This window comes from Patella vulgata, chromosome 3, assembly GCF_932274485.2.
Source record: "Patella vulgata chromosome 3, xgPatVulg1.2, whole genome shotgun sequence".
NCBI lineage: Eukaryota > Metazoa > Mollusca > Gastropoda > Patellidae > Patella > Patella vulgata.
Genome location: NC_065881.2, coordinates 41674801 through 41692988, shown reverse-complemented (window position 1 = coordinate 41692988; position 18188 = coordinate 41674801). Strand labels below are relative to the sequence as shown.

General features: G+C 36.5%; 1 long non-coding RNA gene across 5 annotated transcripts; it reads right to left on the bottom strand.

Annotated features, from left to right (window-relative positions):
- Positions 1 to 9465: 9465 nt before the first annotated feature.
- On the bottom strand, positions 9466 to 14127 carry LOC126819631 (uncharacterized). 5 transcript variants are annotated; one of them, XR_007679706.2, is made up of 4 exons: positions 13973 to 14127; positions 12313 to 12465; positions 10564 to 10645; positions 9466 to 9576 (listed from the first exon to the last, which is right to left on the bottom strand). It is a non-coding gene; the product is annotated as an uncharacterized LOC126819631 (long non-coding RNA). The 5 variants fall into 5 exon arrangements; XR_007679710.2 differs by lacking the exon at positions 13973 to 14127 and adding an exon at positions 13896 to 13958; XR_007679711.2 differs by lacking the exon at positions 13973 to 14127 and adding an exon at positions 13906 to 13925.
- Positions 14128 to 18188: the final 4061 nt, after the last annotated feature.

The following is an 18188-nucleotide window of genomic DNA, read 5'->3' as shown; positions in this document are numbered from 1 at the left end:
AATATTGTGTGATGGCAAATGAGGTGCCAGGTGGGAACACATGGTCAATTTAGATTTACATACATATTCAGCCAACTCTGCAAAGAAAGTTATAGTTTGGACAGAATGATTCTCAGAATAAGGTGGTCGATAAACAGCAATCAGGGTAAAAGTTACAGTTTTGAGAGAAATTGCGAATTCAGCAAATTCGAAAGACTCAAATTCGCTGGAATTAATAATAACAACTTATCTCCTACATCAATGCAGCTCTTATACTAATCTAAACTATGAGATTATGCTAAAATTTATTGCCAAAATTTATAAAAATATTGCTATCATACAAAGTAAAACACATTTTGTAATTTGATTTGCATACAGATGCTTTTTCTCATAGACCCACAGAAAACTGTGTTGGAGGCTTTTGAAATTTCAGTTTTAATATGGCAACCCTAAGAGGAAAATGTAAACATTTTCTGCAGCTATTTGTGGACTCAAATTATAATCTGTTTAAATCATGAGTATGCTTTTTCTTTTAGTCAGAATCAATTATTTGTAGAGCTTGTTACTGAGGATGTAGTTGATAAATAGCATCGTATCTAGAATATTAAAATAATTAAAGTGCTATATTTGTGAATTAAGGAATAATAAGGAAATAGAAAAACAGCCTCAGCATGTTCTTAAATTAATTAATTTGATTAATGGCTGGTTCATTTTTGGATACATCTTATTACAGTGAACATGTCAAGCTCTATGTTTACGTATTAAATTTGTTCAATACTTGAATGAAATAATGGAAGGAGGAAATGATCAGCTTAATTGTGGCCATTAGTATTGATGTGAAGCTCATTAGTCTAACTATCACGATAAGATGCATAGTGTGTAGAACTGATCTCTGAGTATTGACTAACTGGGTTCTGTGTTAGAATATCCTTAAATCAAGTAGAATAAGTTAATTGTAGTTACTATTCATAGAAACTTGTGAGAAATATACGTGTTGTCAGTAGTCTCTTAAACCTGTCAGTACTTGCACCATGCGTTAGTATTCCTATAAATGGACATGCAGTAATAATCATAAGGTGAGTATTTAAGTTAATCGGTAAGTATTCCTTACTTGTGTCAGTATGTATGTACACACCTTGGAATGATGTTTCCTTTGATCTCCCATGCATGTTATGAAACGTTTCAACCTGTTGTGACGTCATCAAGCGATTGTAGTAATTATAGACCAATCTCCCTCTTAAGTATAATAGTCAAAATTTTTGAAAAAATCATCCACAAACATGTCTTTAACTTCCTTAGAGATAACTCAATACTAACACCTGTCGTGAGTTCCATCCTTCCTGGTGATTCTACCATATTTCAACTAATCGACCTAACACACTTCTTCTGTTGAGCCATTGACCAACATCAATATACTAGAATAGTCTTCTGTAACATCAGCAAGACCTTCGACAGGGTTTGGCATGCTGGACTCTGTCACAAGCTGGATGCTGCGGGGGTTCGAGGAGATCTACTGCTCTGGTTCGTAGATTATTTAAAAAATAGACAACAATGTGTAACCATCGGTGGCACCTCCTCAGACCCCAGAAGCATCCCTGCTGGTGTTCCGCAGGGATCTGTACTAAGCCCTCTTTTATTCTTAATATATACTATTCAAAAAAAGTAGGGGATATTTGATTTTTAAGTGTTATTAAAGTCACCTAATGAAACTGACGAAGAAACAAATGACAAAATGAAATGAAGTTCACATTCATCGATTTATTCCAAATGATCGTTAGACTAAGTAAGGCACAGACTGACCATTATAAGGGTACAATGATACCCGGGGTCAAACAGCAAAGTTACCACAGCATCACAACCAAGTCAGTAACGGGTAAATCCTCCTCTGTTTGCCAAACAAGCATTGATCCGACGTGGCATACTCCTAATGAGACGTCTAAGGTCATTTTGGTCCAGATTGTCCCATTCCTGTTGCAACGCAGCAGCAAGTTCTTGGACATTGGCAGGACGTTGTTGACGTTGACGTAACCTCTGTCCAAGCATGTCCCAGACATGCTCGATGGGGGAGAGGTCGGGACTCAGTGCTGGCCAAGGTAATGTGGTGATGTTCTGTTGTTGGAGGTAACCTGTAACGATCCTGGCCCTGTGACATCTTGCGTTGTCATCCTGGAAGATGAAACGGCGGCCATGACGTCGTGCGAACGGCACAACATGGACTGCCAAGATGTTGTCCCGGTAGTACTGGCCTGTAACACGCCCTGCAACAACATGTAAAGCCGTTCTTCCAGCAACAGTGATGCCTCCCCACACCATAACAGAACCACCCCCAAATCGATCATGTCTGATGACGTTAACGTCTTGGAAGCGCTCGTTTCGACGACGCCACACCCTCCTACGTCTGTCCAAAAAATCAACAGTGAACCTTGACTCATCTGAAAACATCACATTGCTCCAGCGTCGATTATCCCAGTGTTGACGATCCCTACACCAACGACGTCTTGCCTGAATGTGATGATCTCTCAAACAAGGGATCACGCGAGGACGTCGGGCGCGAAGGTGACCCCTATGCAGTCGATTCCGAATCGTCTGGCCACTCACTCTCACACCAGTGTCTGTTTGAAGACAAGCGCTGATCTGATTTGCTGTGATGACACGATTTCTCAAGGCCAAGGTACGGATAAATCGATCCTGGGCTTGAGTTGTCGCCCTTGGTCGACCTGAGCGTGGTCTGTCCTGTATAGATTGTGTATCACGGTATCTGGACCATAGCCTGCTTATGACAGACTGAGAAACATTCATCGTCCGCGCCACAACCGCCTGTGTTGTGCCGATCTGTAGCATGCCAAGGGCACGTAACCTTTCATTTTGGGTAAGCCGACGCATATTAAAATTTGTTTTCTGGTCACTAAAACAATTAAACTGATGTTTCCACCCTGGAATTCAATGCCACAATGACTGTAACATTCAAAGTTAGAGTCGTGCAAATCTTGGGTTGGACCCCCATGATGATCCCAAGCATCACCTGCATTCCATGCGGTAGCTATTGGTGCGTTTGGGCGTCACATGTAACTGGAAATGTTTCTTCTGTTAGGTTCTATAGTGACTTTTTTCGTAGTCATTTGTATATTTTAGTATTATGCCCCCAAAATCAAATATCCCCTACTTTTTTTTGAATAGTATACATAAATGATATTGTGAACAATATAAATTCAAACATTAGATTATTTGCTGACGATACCTCTTTATACTTAAAAATTGAAGACCCAGAGGCAAGTGCTGCTACCATTAACGATGATTTAAATCGAATCAGAAATTGGGCTGAGACATGGCTGTTAACTTTTAACCCTCTAAAAACCCCACATAGTTAACCCACCATTATTTATGAACCAGGTACAAATCAAAGAAGTAAGTGAACATAAACATCTAGGTCTAATCTTTCAAAATAACTGTAAATGGAATAATCATATAGATAGCATTGTAAGCAAAGTATCCAAACTAGTAAATTGCCTTCGTTCTCTAAAGTATCGATTAAATAGAAAATCTTTAAACATAATATACTCTTCTTTTATCCTTCCACACTTTGATTATGCTGACATTATCTGGGATGCAGTGATTATTTAGCTGACAAACTAGAATCCCTACAATTAGATGCACTGCGCACTATCTGTGGGGCGGTAAGAGGTACTAGCCATGCCTTACTCTATAAAGAGACTGGGTTTGTTCCACTCTCGGAAAGACGTCGATGTCATAAATTAAAATTAATGTACAAAATTATTAACAACCTCGTGCCATCATATCTCTCTGACCTATTAGAACTGTCCTCTACCCCTATCAATTATACCCTTAGAAACAAAGATAAACTAAAGGAAACCAGATGCAGAACCGAAATTTTCTCCGAGTCCTTCATCCCTTCCAGTATACGAGAATGGAACAAACTTAACGTTGAAATTAGAAACTCTCGATCCCTTGCTATTTGGAAATTCACTAAATAAATTAGATACCATCGTGCCATCATATTACTATACAGGGATACGAAAATTACAAATAATCCACTGTAAACTAAGATTATGCTGCTCGAACCTACAAGGCCATAAATTCCTCAGACACGTCGATGATAGCCCTGCTTGCCTCTGTGGTCACAAATTCGAAGATACCGAACACTCGTATGCCACTTATATTCAGATGCAAGAAAACGGACAATCCATAACCTTCAACATAATCATAAAACAATCAGTTGTCTATTGTATAGGTCAACAAAACTTAGTCCAGAGATAAACACACTTATTTTCCAAGAAGTCCAACAATTTATTTTCTTATCAAAAAGAATTAAATCTCCATAAATAACTCTTAAGTCATTCCAAGCCCTGCACTCTGTATAATCATCTAAGTCTCTATATTATCCATGATGTATCATATATGCTCTATATTTATGTAATTATGTATGTATGTAAATATTTATAATGTGTACATGTATCTAAATCAGAGAGAGGGGTTACACATAGGCATAGCCTGTTCCCCAATCCAAATTCAGATTTAATGAATAAAAATATTGTTTAAAAAAAAAAAAAAAAGGGTGATATCTGATATTATTGATCCTAGGGACGATATCAGATATCACCCTCTGATGACGTCACAACAGGTTACAGACTCTGCAATGAAAAAGGACATGCACAAATTCTTTCTTTTAACATTTTATTCACTTTTTTGTAAAATGTTGTCAAACGATTCAGGCGCCGAACTTTGTAAGGCCCATGTTACATAGTTTCTTCATCTGACCACCAAGAACTTGTCTGAAACTCAAATTCTGGTTTGTGTAGTATATCCACATCAGTTTTACTTGTAATCCGTAAATGTGAAACTATTCCCATAATTAAATACGGGATTCAGTGGGTAATATTCATCATTTTATTTTGCTTACTTCCAAGACGAATCTAGACATCCAAAAAATAAGATCTTATATACACATATCTACCAGCGCACACATGATTTTTCGCTCACTATTGTGTTTATTATTCCACCACACTGACTAACTGTTAAAAAAGTTCATAGCTCACTGATTTCTGCGTAAAGGATTTATGAGCACGGCATTGTTAGCACATTCACTGACGTCTTGTCACTCGAAATCCTTGTTAAATATTTTCTGCATAAATTCTGCACTTTGACTAGCTTTAAATAATTCTTTGTCAGAATCTACGTTTTCCTTTTCAACCATATTTTCTACAAACTGACTTGCGTGGATCAGTTCGTCATCCGAATCGTTTGACATTGCACAAAATGAATTCCAGTTTGTGAACACATGGTTACTAAAATGTAATGCATGTGCAACTTACGACTTGTTTTCTTAGTTTTGTCATATCAGTTGCAGGGCCGATATGGGCTAAACCATTGTCTTATAGGTGAAATCAATTAGGATATATTTAACATTAAACATTACCCTAATACCCTTCGTCAATAGGTGAAATAACCCAAGGCCTCTCACATATCAACCCTCGATAAGGGTAATATTTATCTCATAACATGAGTAATTAAGCAAACATGAGTTAATCAAAACATGTATCACTAGTCAGACGCATCTGGGAGAAATTGGCATACATGTGACTAATTAAAGGAGCTAAATCGCTAATATTTGTGACCTAGAAATTGACACAGATGGGTCACAACGCATATAGTAATGTAATATGAATGTATATAAACTGATTTACATTCAATCGTTTCTGTTTTTACACTAATTTCAAAAAAGTTATGTTCGGCAAAATTCGCCAGAAGTCTCAATTGAATGACAGTCTCTAGCGTCTGGTTATTCCAGTCTACACAGTATTTATTACGCATGCTCTCCAGATAAGAATATGGCGTCACCATTTGACATGACTTGTAGAATATTTGTGGAAATTTTGAAAAATAGGCTGCCGGAAATGCTGCCTGACAGTATTCAGTTAGGCACCGATTGTCCAGATAAATAGAGCTGTCCAGATGCCGTCCGTCGCCTGATAACTGGTTTATTTGACCAGAGAAGAAAGTGTCAAATGAACAGACTTGTGAACCTCAACGTAGCCCCCTCATGAGCGCTAAAGTAGCGAGACCTTACGGAGGGTATTGTTGACCTCCCCAACAAAATTAAAAATAGACTGCCAGAAATGCTGCCTGATAGTATTCAGGCACCGATTGTCAAGATAAATAGAGCTGATAAGATACCGTCTGTCGCCTGATCACTAGTTTATATATCCGACCTCAGAGAGGAAAGTCTCAAACGAACAGACTTGCAAACCTTGAACAAGCACCCAAAAATTTGAAAAGGTACCGATAGTCGAGATAAATAAAGCTTACCAGATACCACCTGTCGCCAGATCAATATAGTTTAACCAACCAGAGAGGAAAGTTTCAAACGAACGGAGTAAGTGAAAGTGAATGAATATTTTCGCCACAATATTTTGAGAAATAGACTGCCGGAAATGCAGTCTGGCAGTATTCCAGACACTGGTCATCGAGATAAATAGAGCTGACCAGATACTGTCCGTTGCCAAATCCCCAGCTTATCCGAAGAGAGAGGGAGATATCAAACGAATGGAGTGAGTGTATCAAAATGAATGAATATTCTCGTGGCGTTGAACCTATACCCAAAAACTTTGAGGATTGTAAAAAGCTCTTCTCAAGTGGTTCATGTGTTATTGTTTATAGTAGGTTTACAGCAGGATGGGCTTGGTAAGAAATTACTCAGACTCTACAACATGCAAGTCTATGACTACTGAGTGGAAATGTGGGATTTATTCACTGTAGAAGGTATTGATTACCGAAACATATCAAAAATACTTTTTTTGATTTTTTAAAATTATGGGGGGGGGGGCAAACAGGGCAGAACAGATTAATGGGGGGGGGGCAAATGTACCTTCTTGCCCTCCCTTGGCGCCGCCACTGGATGCCAGGTTTTTACGTAAGGAGACTGGTCGGTCCTCCCGCTGCATTATCTATTTTTGAAATATAGTCAGAATTGCCAGCTCTTTATCTAAATCTTACATAAATCCTTAAAATATTAATATTGAACATCCTTTACGTTTCAATATTCCAGACCTAGTGGTTGATAGCAATCTTAAAATTTTATGGTTTAGTTAACAGGAATGGAGAATTGAAGAACGGGAAAGAAAAGATACAGGTAGATGCGGAAATAAAAAGGCTTTTAATAGAACGTGGCCATTGCTCGGTTGATGATAATCTTTACAAGGAAAGATTGTCACAATAATGGAAACACAAGAAGTGAAATGGAATGAAATGGGGTTTAATGTCCTGGGCTAATTGACATATGCCATACAGTGTGGCGGGACTATGGCCTACTCTTATATTGAATTCCAATTGCCAATTGATCTTTTACATGCACGCCAATGTATACACAGGACCTTGGTTTTTTGTCCCATCCAAACGAACAGACAGCTGTCCTTGTCAGGCCCTCCATCCTGCACCACTGACAAGGGGAAACCTTGCCAGAAAATCCCTATAAACTTTCTCGCCCAATGCAGGGATCAGACACACGTTTTTTTTTTTTTATCTTACCCACTTAGCCACACAGGAGCGAATTTACGAACAAACCTGCGAATTTACGAACAAACCTGCGTCACTAGTGTACGTAGAAGTAAAATGGGAATTTATTTTGTGGAAGAGTTGCAAAATTTATTACAGCCGACAGGGAACTAAAATTTTGTAATGTGGATTGGGTTGGTAATCAAATGTTGTGTGATAAATCGTCTGGCTATTATGTAAGGAAAGAAAAGATGAATTTAAAAAAACTGCCCCTCTCTTGCACATGTGCGAGGATGATAAATTGTGGATACTCTCTCACTCTCTCTGGCATATTGAAAAGTAAACTAAATATAATTTCTAAAGTTCTTATTACAGCTTGTGTTACTGTAATTCAGACTTGTTAGATAAAGTCCCACAAAGTCAAATTTAAATGCCCGATGTGTCATTTTCATTTTCAGTAAAATATCATATTTCTAACGACTTATTACATGCCAAATATGTACTCAGATTGATTATTTAACTTTTAATTAAGAAAACAAATCAAATTACTGGTACCAATACCAGATAATGTCCCAGCATGGATTCAGTCGGACTTCAACTAGGCCCATAAGGTTTCTCTGCTACCAATAAAAGAGGGCATCGTCTCGATAAGCTTAAGCAGTATAAATCGATGACATTTCAATTTATCATAACTTTGTAAATACTGAATGGAATTTAACCAATTTTAAACTGATATTCCTATTTAAGATTAAACTTTCACAATATTGTTGTTTGAAAGGGATTTCTACAGTGCTAAATGAAGCAACAAGCCTTTAAAGGAGGCAAGTCGCCAACTCTATATTATCCACAGTCATCGACATTGCAAACACGACTTATTGGTCAATTTAAATCAACATTGATGTTGTTATCTTACCGTGAAAAGATGGGCTTCTGATATCCAATATTTAAGACAAAATGAACATTTTAAAATTAGGACACGAATCGCGGACCAGAATGATTTCGAGCGCCATATGTAATGAAGCGTCTCAATGACTGAGGCTGAAGATACCCCACAGAAGAATACTACTGGTCTAGACTGGAATAACCAAACGCCAAAGACTGCCATTCAATTGGGACTCTTCCCGTATTTCGTCGAACATAGAAATTACAATAAAATCAGAAACAATTGAATGTAAATCAGTTTATATACATTCATAATACATTATTGTATGCATCGTGACCCATTTGTGCATAGTAGTTTAGCTTCTTAAAGCTATGAGTAGGGTCGTCTGTACAACTTCATGAGTTTTCTCCGGGTCCTCCGGTTTCCTCCCACTGCTAAAGACCCCTACACGCAAGCAAATTATTGAAATAAAATTGAATCATATGTTAGTCCTCAAATGACCTAGTTTGTGTCGAGTGGATGTTCAACCCCATTTCTCTCTCTCTCTTAAAGCTATAGAGTTGAACCTACCTCAACAGATATTCACAGTCAAATGATTATGTAACAGCTCCATTGACCTATGAACAGTCAAGCATGTGATATTTCTACTCTCAGCCGAGCGCCCGAAGGGCGCGAAGGATGAGAGAAATTATATGAATATATAGCCCGAGGGCTTGAGGATTAATATTGCATATTCCCGGTTATCCAGCCAGAATATGCTTGAACACTCATGTTTAAAGAAAAACCAAAAAACTCATGAACCCTGACCTGTATCACGTGGCCGTAGTTGATGTCAGTCCGTGCAAACTCTGGTAAGTGTCTTTTTAAAGTCAAGCATGTTGTCAACCAAAAAATTATATGAACATATAACCTGGGAGGGACTTAGGGAGGGAAGATTAATCCTCAAGCCCTCGGGCTATATATTCATATAATTTCTCTCATCCTTCGCGCCCTTCGGGCGCTCGGCTGAGAGTAGAATTATATTCCATCTATGCCCTCTGGGCATTTCGGATTAATATTGCATAATTTAAAGAGGTTGACAACAACAAATGGAAAACATGTTTACATTTTATTTAACACAATATCTGAAAAAGAAGGCAAAATATCTCTTTTATAATAAGCAGCAAAAGTCTTCTCCGACTTCCAGTCTGCTGTCTTCAATATTTCTGAAATAGAGAGTCCTGCTAAATTAGCGGCAGATGATGAAGCACCTCTTACAGAGTGTGGTTTAAATATATCTGTATTAATACCAGATGAAATCAAAGCTTCTTTAATCCATCCGGCTATAGTAGCAGCACAAACTGCTTTTTTGTGGAAAAAAGAAATAAATAAATTCTGTGATTTACGCTTACTCTGGGTAGCTGAAATATATGTGCGTAGTGTATAACAAGGGCAAATAGATAATTTCTTATAATTATTAATGTTGACAGTATATAGCGGTTGAGATGGGCGTGATGTCTTCAAGACACCCGATGCCGACAGACACATAGCTGTTCCAGAATCTTTCACAGAATCTAAAGAGAAAGATGCTAGCGTTTGACATCGTTGAGCAGTTGACAAAGACAATAGAGAAACTGCTTTAATCGTAAGCATACGTAAAGATAATGTATCCAACGGATACAATGAACTTAGATAATGCAACAAGATGGATACATCCCATGTTGCCAAATAACGAGGTTTAGGTGGTTTATGGACAAAAACACCTTTCATGAACCGAGTAAATAAAGGGTGGTCCCTCAAGTGAGAATTCCCAAGAGTAAGCAATGTCTGGACAATGCTAGAGCGAGTTGCATTTATGACACTATATGAAAAATTTGATTTGTGCAAAAACCCAAGAAAATTCAACAAATTTTCTATAGATGGAAATAAGGGATTGACTTTCCCTTGCACACACCAAAGATTCCATCTATTCCAAGCCAATTGATATTGCTTGTTTGTTTTTGGTCGCCATGAATTAAGGATGAGTTCTGCAGACTCTTTTGAAATGCCTCGACTCTGAATGTTTGCCCTGATACAAGACAAACGGTCAACCTGAGGGAATTGCCTTTCAAGGGGTGCAACGCACCGCTGTGGACCAACCTCAACAGATCTGTCCGTTTGGGCAAAAGAAGTGGGTAATCCACTAAAAGACTTAACAGCAAAGGATACCATACCTGGGTTGACCATGCTGGAACAACCATTATAGCCATTGCTACCTTGTCCAAAACTAGCTTGTTGAGTATTCGAGGTATAAGACTGAAAGGAGCAAAAATATATGGATAATAATTATTCCAAGAAATAGTGAAAGCATCACAAGCTAAACAATATGGATCTGGGTACCAAGAAACATAAGATTCAATCTGATAATTTAATGAGGATGCAAATAAATCTATATCTGGTGTACCAAAATAATTACAAATCTTATTGAATGTATTCTCATGGAGCATCCACTCTGTGGAGTTTGAAAAATTTCTTGATAAGAAGTCAGCCTCTAAATTAAATTTACCCTGAATGTGCTTAGCAGATAAGTATATACTCTTCTTATAACACCATAACCAAATAGATTTAGACAATTCATGTAATGAATCAATTGCACCTCCCATATTGTTGATATAAGCAATAGCAACAGAATTGTCAGATTGAATACATATATGGATATCACGAAATTTTGAACAAAGATTTTTTAAAGCTTTGAAAACTGCTAATAGCTCTAAAAAATTTATATGATTTGCTTGTTCGCATGGGAGCCATACGGAATTTGTTTGGAAATTCCTAAAATGAGCTCCCCATCCCATTTCAGACGCATCAGTGGTTAAAATCTCATCCACTGGAGGGGGTTGAATATGATTACCATTGAACAAATAGGCTTCATGAATCCACCAATGAAGCTCATCGATCATCTTAAAATCTAGAACCGCAATAGCATCATAGTTAAGACCAGATTGTGAAAGCAGTCTTGTTTTACCTTTATCTAAATAATGGATATAAAGTGGAGTAGGCTGGATTGCAGTTCTACTAAATGAGCAAAGGCCTATGAATGAAGCTAAATCTCGTATAGTAAAAACAGAAGCTAATAAATTCCTAGCTAATAATACAATCTTATCTAATTTATCAGGAGTCATAAAAACATTATAATATTCTGTGTTGATAATAAAACCAAGAAAAACCAATTCTTTCGAAGGTTTTAAGTGTGATTTCTCCAGATTAACTACAAAACCAAGATTATGAAACAAATCAATAGCTTTATATGTGTTAGAATTTGACTCTTCAATGGTTGTAGATGAAAAAAGTGAATCATCTATAAAATAAAAGCATATAATTGACTGCTTCCTTAAAAATGAGAAAATAGGCTTAAGGACTTTTGTGAACACCCGAGGCGCTGACGAAATTCCAAACGGTAAGCATGTGAAATGATAAATGACATCATGCCAAACAAAGCATAAATATTTCCTATCACTAGGATTAATTCCAATAGAAAAATAAGCATCACAAAGGTCTATCGAGGTTAAAAAACTATTCTTTGTAATAGACTTCAGAGCAACAGCCAAAGTTTCCTGCTTAAAGTGTTCATAAGATACAAAATTGTTTAACTTTTTTAGATTGATTACGGGCCTTAATGACCCATTCTTTTTAGGTACTAAAAATAAATTAGAAATAAATTGATCCGGAAAAGGATTGGTTGGTTCAATTGCACCTTTGTCAAGAAGTTTTGCAACCTCCTGATCAATAATATCAACCTCTGTCACTGAAAGACAAGGCGAATTGGGCCAAGACCACTGGACAGGTAATGAATTAAACTCAATTGTATATCCATTACTAATTGTATCGATAATCCAACTATCAGTTGTGAGATACTGCCAATTATGAGAAAATTTAGATAATTGTCCCGCTATAAACTTCTTGTTGCCCAAATTCTTACTTACACAATCTATTGGTTCTTTGTATAACGGCCTCTGGCTCTGCCTCGTGTGCTGTAATACCTGCCCCTGTACTGTAAATTCTGGTAACCTCCCCTCCGATCTGGAGGTTGATACCTCCTCTGGCCTCCACCTAAAAAAGGCTTTTTATACCATGACCTGCCATATGAATAATTATTAGATCTTTTATTATTATAGTTCGAGTTCATTGGAGTATATAATTTGGCAGATTGGTCTATTTCTTTAATCCTGGTGGCAATGTCTGGACCAAATAGAGTACCTGAGATAGGTCGAGAAGAAGAACAAAGAGGATGGTATCTCTTACTGAGAAAGGGTTTCATAAGATGTCTACGTCTCAACGAAATCTCATTCAAAGAGTTTCCCAAAATCACGACTGAGTCGATCACTGCAATTTTACTATTTTGATCGATAGTTCGATCTTTGGACGCCAAGATTGTAAGAAGGGGGGCTATACCAATACTAATTAATTTTTGAACATCTTGAAGCGATAAATCCTGAGATTGAGCCGTCTTCGGCAAAATGTTCCAAATGTCTCCATCAACTAGTGGTGGAACCAAACATTTACAGTTCTCAGGAATTGAATATTTGGATGTCATTTTTCCAATCTCCACCTTCTTAGTGGTGGCAACAGAAACCAATTTAACAAGACTATCTGATACTGGATTACCAAAAGTATCATCCCCTTGAAATATCTTAGGGATATCAAAATCATCCTCAAGAACATCAGGTGTTTCCTCTTGAAACTCATCATACATTTCTTGAGGATCAACCAGATCGATTACCGGTTCATTGTAAAAATTTTCATATTCATGATTTTTATTGTTAGAATAAATATCGTTAGAACTAACATTTTGTTCTATATTTCTATAATCATTGACGTGATGGCCTAGATCAGCATTAGTAGGCTTGTGTAACTGTTTATCAACTATAGATGTCAATAAAGCTATTTGATTCTTTAAATCAACAAGTTCGTTTCTGTTTATTTGTTCGTTCGATAATTTTACGTGACCACCGCTCGTGGTATCCTCGAAAGTGGCCCTATTACTATTACTATTAGTATTCGTTACAGCGGCCGAATGAGCAAAATCATCGGCAAATTCAGAACCATGGTTCAGTGCTGCAGAAGTGACCGTGCAAGTAGGTTTTGCACCCGTTCGAGCAAAGTTTAATTGTTTCTTACATGGAGCAGTAATTTTCTCCGAACTTTTCCTTTTTCCAATTTTTCGGCCATGTTTGTTTACCTGAGAAGTTTTAACTTCCGGTTTCGAATTTTTTGCTTTGTCGCAATAAAGATCAGCGAATTTGGTTGTATCACCTTGATTGTTATTAATCAAAATATTTTCAGCAATACTTAAATCTTGGGCTGTAAAGCCAGTAAAATCCTGATCGGGAGATTCACTCATATTATTATTTCGTTGAACCAACGAAACGACAGTTTGTATTTTGTTTGTTGCTAAAAATAGCAATAAACCATGAGAGTCGAATCAGCGATACGACTCGGAATATAAATAGATAATATGAGCTACAATAAAATAGTAGATATGAATTATAAAACTTATAGTACTAACTGAGGATCACCTCAAGAAGTGGAAGAGAGTATTCAAGCTCTATCCTAGTCTAGATCATAACAGAAAAAGACACTTACCAGAGTTTGCACGGACTGACATCAACTACGGCCACGTGATACAGGTCAGGGTTCATGAGTTTTTTGGTTTTTCTTTAAACATGAGTGTTCAAGCATATTCTGGCTGGATAACCGGGAATATGCAATATTAATCCGAAATGCCCAGAGGGCATAGATGGAATATAATGTCTATACAGTCAAGTTGTGACAACAGCTTCAGAAAATGGAAAATTAAGTTTGGTTTAATAATTAAATTGCTATCTTTTAAGAATAGAATACTAGTTATATTTTTCCTTTGGCTCTTAAAACATTTGTTGATTTGCTGTGTTAACGATGTTCTAAATTATGATTTTCTTCATAGTAGTTTGTAATTATATGTATAAAATTAAAATTGACATAATATTGTCCTATTTGGCAGAAAGAGAAACGAATCGAACAGGTCATGTCTGAACGTAAAATGTCATATTCTGATGCTAAGAAACAAGTAAATATTATGACACTCTTTCCCGTTGCACCACAAGGGAAATCTTTCCAAAGTGCTGTAAAAGTGTTTACGAAATCCATTTCTGTTCAGACAGCCCTAGCCTGGCCGATCAAGAGAACATGCCTAAAATAATAAAATCATCAGATCATGTTAAAGGGCTATCAAGCTCATCTCTGACATGTGAGAGCTTGATTCAAATTAATGATTCTTTGCCTGGCGAGGGTTCATCTTCTTGCCTCAATCTGAAGTTGTTTGGGTTATTCCCAATTACACTTCCAATGAAAATGGTAAGGGGTCACCTCTGAAGATGTCGCTCTTGATCCCAGTTCAACTGGTTCACGGTTGTAGCTTAAGGGTATTTCACCCTCACAGCACCAAGTAGTTCTCTCCAAAAAGAACGAAAATTGGCAAAATTGCGTAAGAGGGATAAAAAAGGGTCACAAAACCATATCGCTCTCTATCATAAACATGGGGGATGATTTGATGGACAGTATTCCGTAGTGGATGTCCATATAGACCCTGTCTGTAAGTCATCCAATGGAATTGTCATGGTTTGAAACCAAATTTTAATGAAGTCCAACTACTAATTCAAAAGTACAAACTTTTTTGAGGAATTCAGACACTTTGTCTTTTAGACATTTTGTTAATAACCATCAAGACTCAATAATTAATGATGGTAGAGCTCGTTTACCTAGATCCTGCCACAGCTTCTTTTTTCTTCCTTAATCTCACAATTTGCTCTCCAGTCCTGTTTCAGTAATTTACATTGAGAGTAAATGAAGATCTGTGTGATAGTGACCACTTTCCTATCTTGATTAATAATAATGGTTCATCTCAGATGTGGAATTTGCATAAGGCTGATTGGGCTCTGTTTCAATCTTCTTGTCTCTTCTCTTTTGATGCAAAGGAGTTAGAAGATGCAGATGAGCCCATGGCCTTATTTACTTCAATTCTTTAAGATGTAGCTGAGCAGGCGATTCTAAAAACCATGACTGAACCAAAACATTTCAATAAAACATGGTAGAACCATACAACAAGCAAAGAAATCTTCATGGCAAGGTTAAGTCTCAAAGACCAATTCTTGTACCACATCCAATTCAATATGGGATAGGATTAAAGGTAAAAGTAGTGCATTATCAGTTAACCATCTAAATGTTGATCATAAACGAAAAACTGATTACAAAGTAGCTAAAAGTCTAAACTATACCTTCCGATACATTGATGACATATATAACACCCATCAATGATAACGGAACTTTCAACAAATATAAAAGTGAAATATATCCCCCAGAGCTAATATTAAATAAAGAAAATTCTGGCACTATAAATGCATCTGTTCTTGATCTGGATATTAATAGAATTAACAATAAATTCAATGTCAGTATTTTCGACAAAACGGACAAATTTGGTTTTGAAGTAGTAAAATACCTGTCAATTTATAGTAACATATCAGATACCACACTATATAGTGTTTTCTATTCACAGGCATTACGATATTTGACAATATGTAACGATAAAGAACTATTTCTTTCCCAAATAAAATATCTTTATTTTAAGTGCACTGCCAGAGGCGGTACACAATTACGCATTTTAAAAGAAATTTCGAAGCTTCCATTTCTTCAACATACCAAGTTTGAAATTTCTTATAAGTATATAACCGACTACATATTGGATAATGATTCAATTTAATATTTATTTTAAATTTTCTGAAGTTTCCTAATCCTATCTGGATTATCGCCCTTTTTTTATGCCTGTATAAATACATTTCCATAGTACGATTTCTTCAGCATACCTGTTTTTCATTTCTTGTAGGGGTATTATGTATTATATTTTGTGCAATTACATAACTTAATAATTCCAATTAGTTGCTAAATCTATAGTTTATTAACCTTTTGGCGTTATTTTATCTGGATTATCGCTCTTTTTATTGTGGTTTTTGTTTTCTAATTTTGACGTCATTGGCAACCTACTGCCTTTTACGACATATCATTTTGTCAGCAGATGGCTGTCGTTCAAGACGGTCTACATTTTCACATTTGCTTCTTTGTATAGAGTATTGTTTGTATTTTGCTATGTTTTTGTGGTGGGTGGAACATGTGCCCTAACTGTATTCAATATGCCTCGATTCTATTGAATACTAAAACATTTCTCAATTGACTAAAAGCATTTAGTTTTAGACTACCTGTTTTTTTTATACATTTCACCGATGTTGTTACTTGTATAGTTAATTTTTACTTCAATATGCTTACATTCATATTTCTTGTAACATATAGCAGATCGTGACTCATGCTGGCATTACACAATGGTTTCTCTGGGTCATATTCCTGATTGTTTTCAACAAGCTTATTACTGACCTCCAGTGTGGATGGTCCCAAAGGAGCACTCTTGATCATCTTGTTAGATTTGAAATGTTCATCAATCTGGAGAAAGCTTATGATACCATATGGAAATATGGTATCATGTGCGACCATCATAACCTCGGTCTATGAGGTCACTTACCTGTCTTCATTAAAAATTTCTGGAAGATTATTTAAGGTATGACTGGGATCAATATTTTCCAACCCTCAGGAGATGCGAGTTCCTCAGGGAGGTATTTTATCACCAACACTTTTTGCGATAAAAATTAATACCATGGCTAAAAATTCACGCGAATCTCCGAATCTGATTCGTGCAAGGATTCTCGCAAGAGCTTACGGTGCGAATCTACAAGGATTCTCGTTTTTTTCTCATTCAAGCACATACCGTCTTGAAAATGCATTATGTAATGCAAAAATACTAAATTATAATATAAAACATAAGTACTATGTCAAAAAGTGTCCACTGATTTAGTCAAATATTTGTTTTCCAGATTACGGACAGCCATGACACATTCAACGCTGAAATTGAAAGATAATCAGCCTACCGGAACCCTCAATACAGTTGGCATTATTTATATTACTGCTTTATTAAAATTTAATTCAATCTGAAAATCAATGATGCCTTTGGAAAATCAAAGCATCTGTATAAACATTTCGTCAATGAATACAAGCAGGGTTAATTCTAACGGTATTGGTCAGGTGGAAAAGTGAACGAGAAGTCACGTGATGTAAACAAGGCTCTCTATCGGCATTTGCTAACTTCGTGGAATGAAAACTCAGGAATTTATAACAGTATTTGTTGCTATTTATTTATCATAAAGCAATAAAATATCGCAAATGACATAATTAGGGACACTTTTTTTTCAATATTTATGTTAAATATCATCCAGAAAAATCGGTTTTTCAATATTTTTCTGAAGACGGTATTTTTGACGGTTTTTATTTTTGCTACGGTTTTATATCGAAAAACCAAAATATCACTCTATGGTGCCATATCAACTTATTTTGACTAAGGCATTTTCTGGGTATTACTTTTGACACTATTTATGATTGTTCTATGTGTATCATTGTGCTTGTATTTTGATGTTTTAGATTAACACAATAAACACAATCTTGTTTTTTAGACAGTATTATTAATTATGATTCGGAGGATTCGCGCAGATGCTATATATGAGAATCCTCTTAGATTCTCGCAAAAAATGACGAATTTCTAGCCCTGAATATGATCCAAATTATAAATGGCTCGCTTTACGTTGATGACTTTTAGATGGGCTATGGTTCTACAGACAGTTGTGGATGAAACCATATTTCTGGGGTTGATATTTGATACGAAGTTATCATTTATCCTCACATTAAAAGCCTAAAAAAGAAATGTCTGAAATCCCTCGATTGAGAG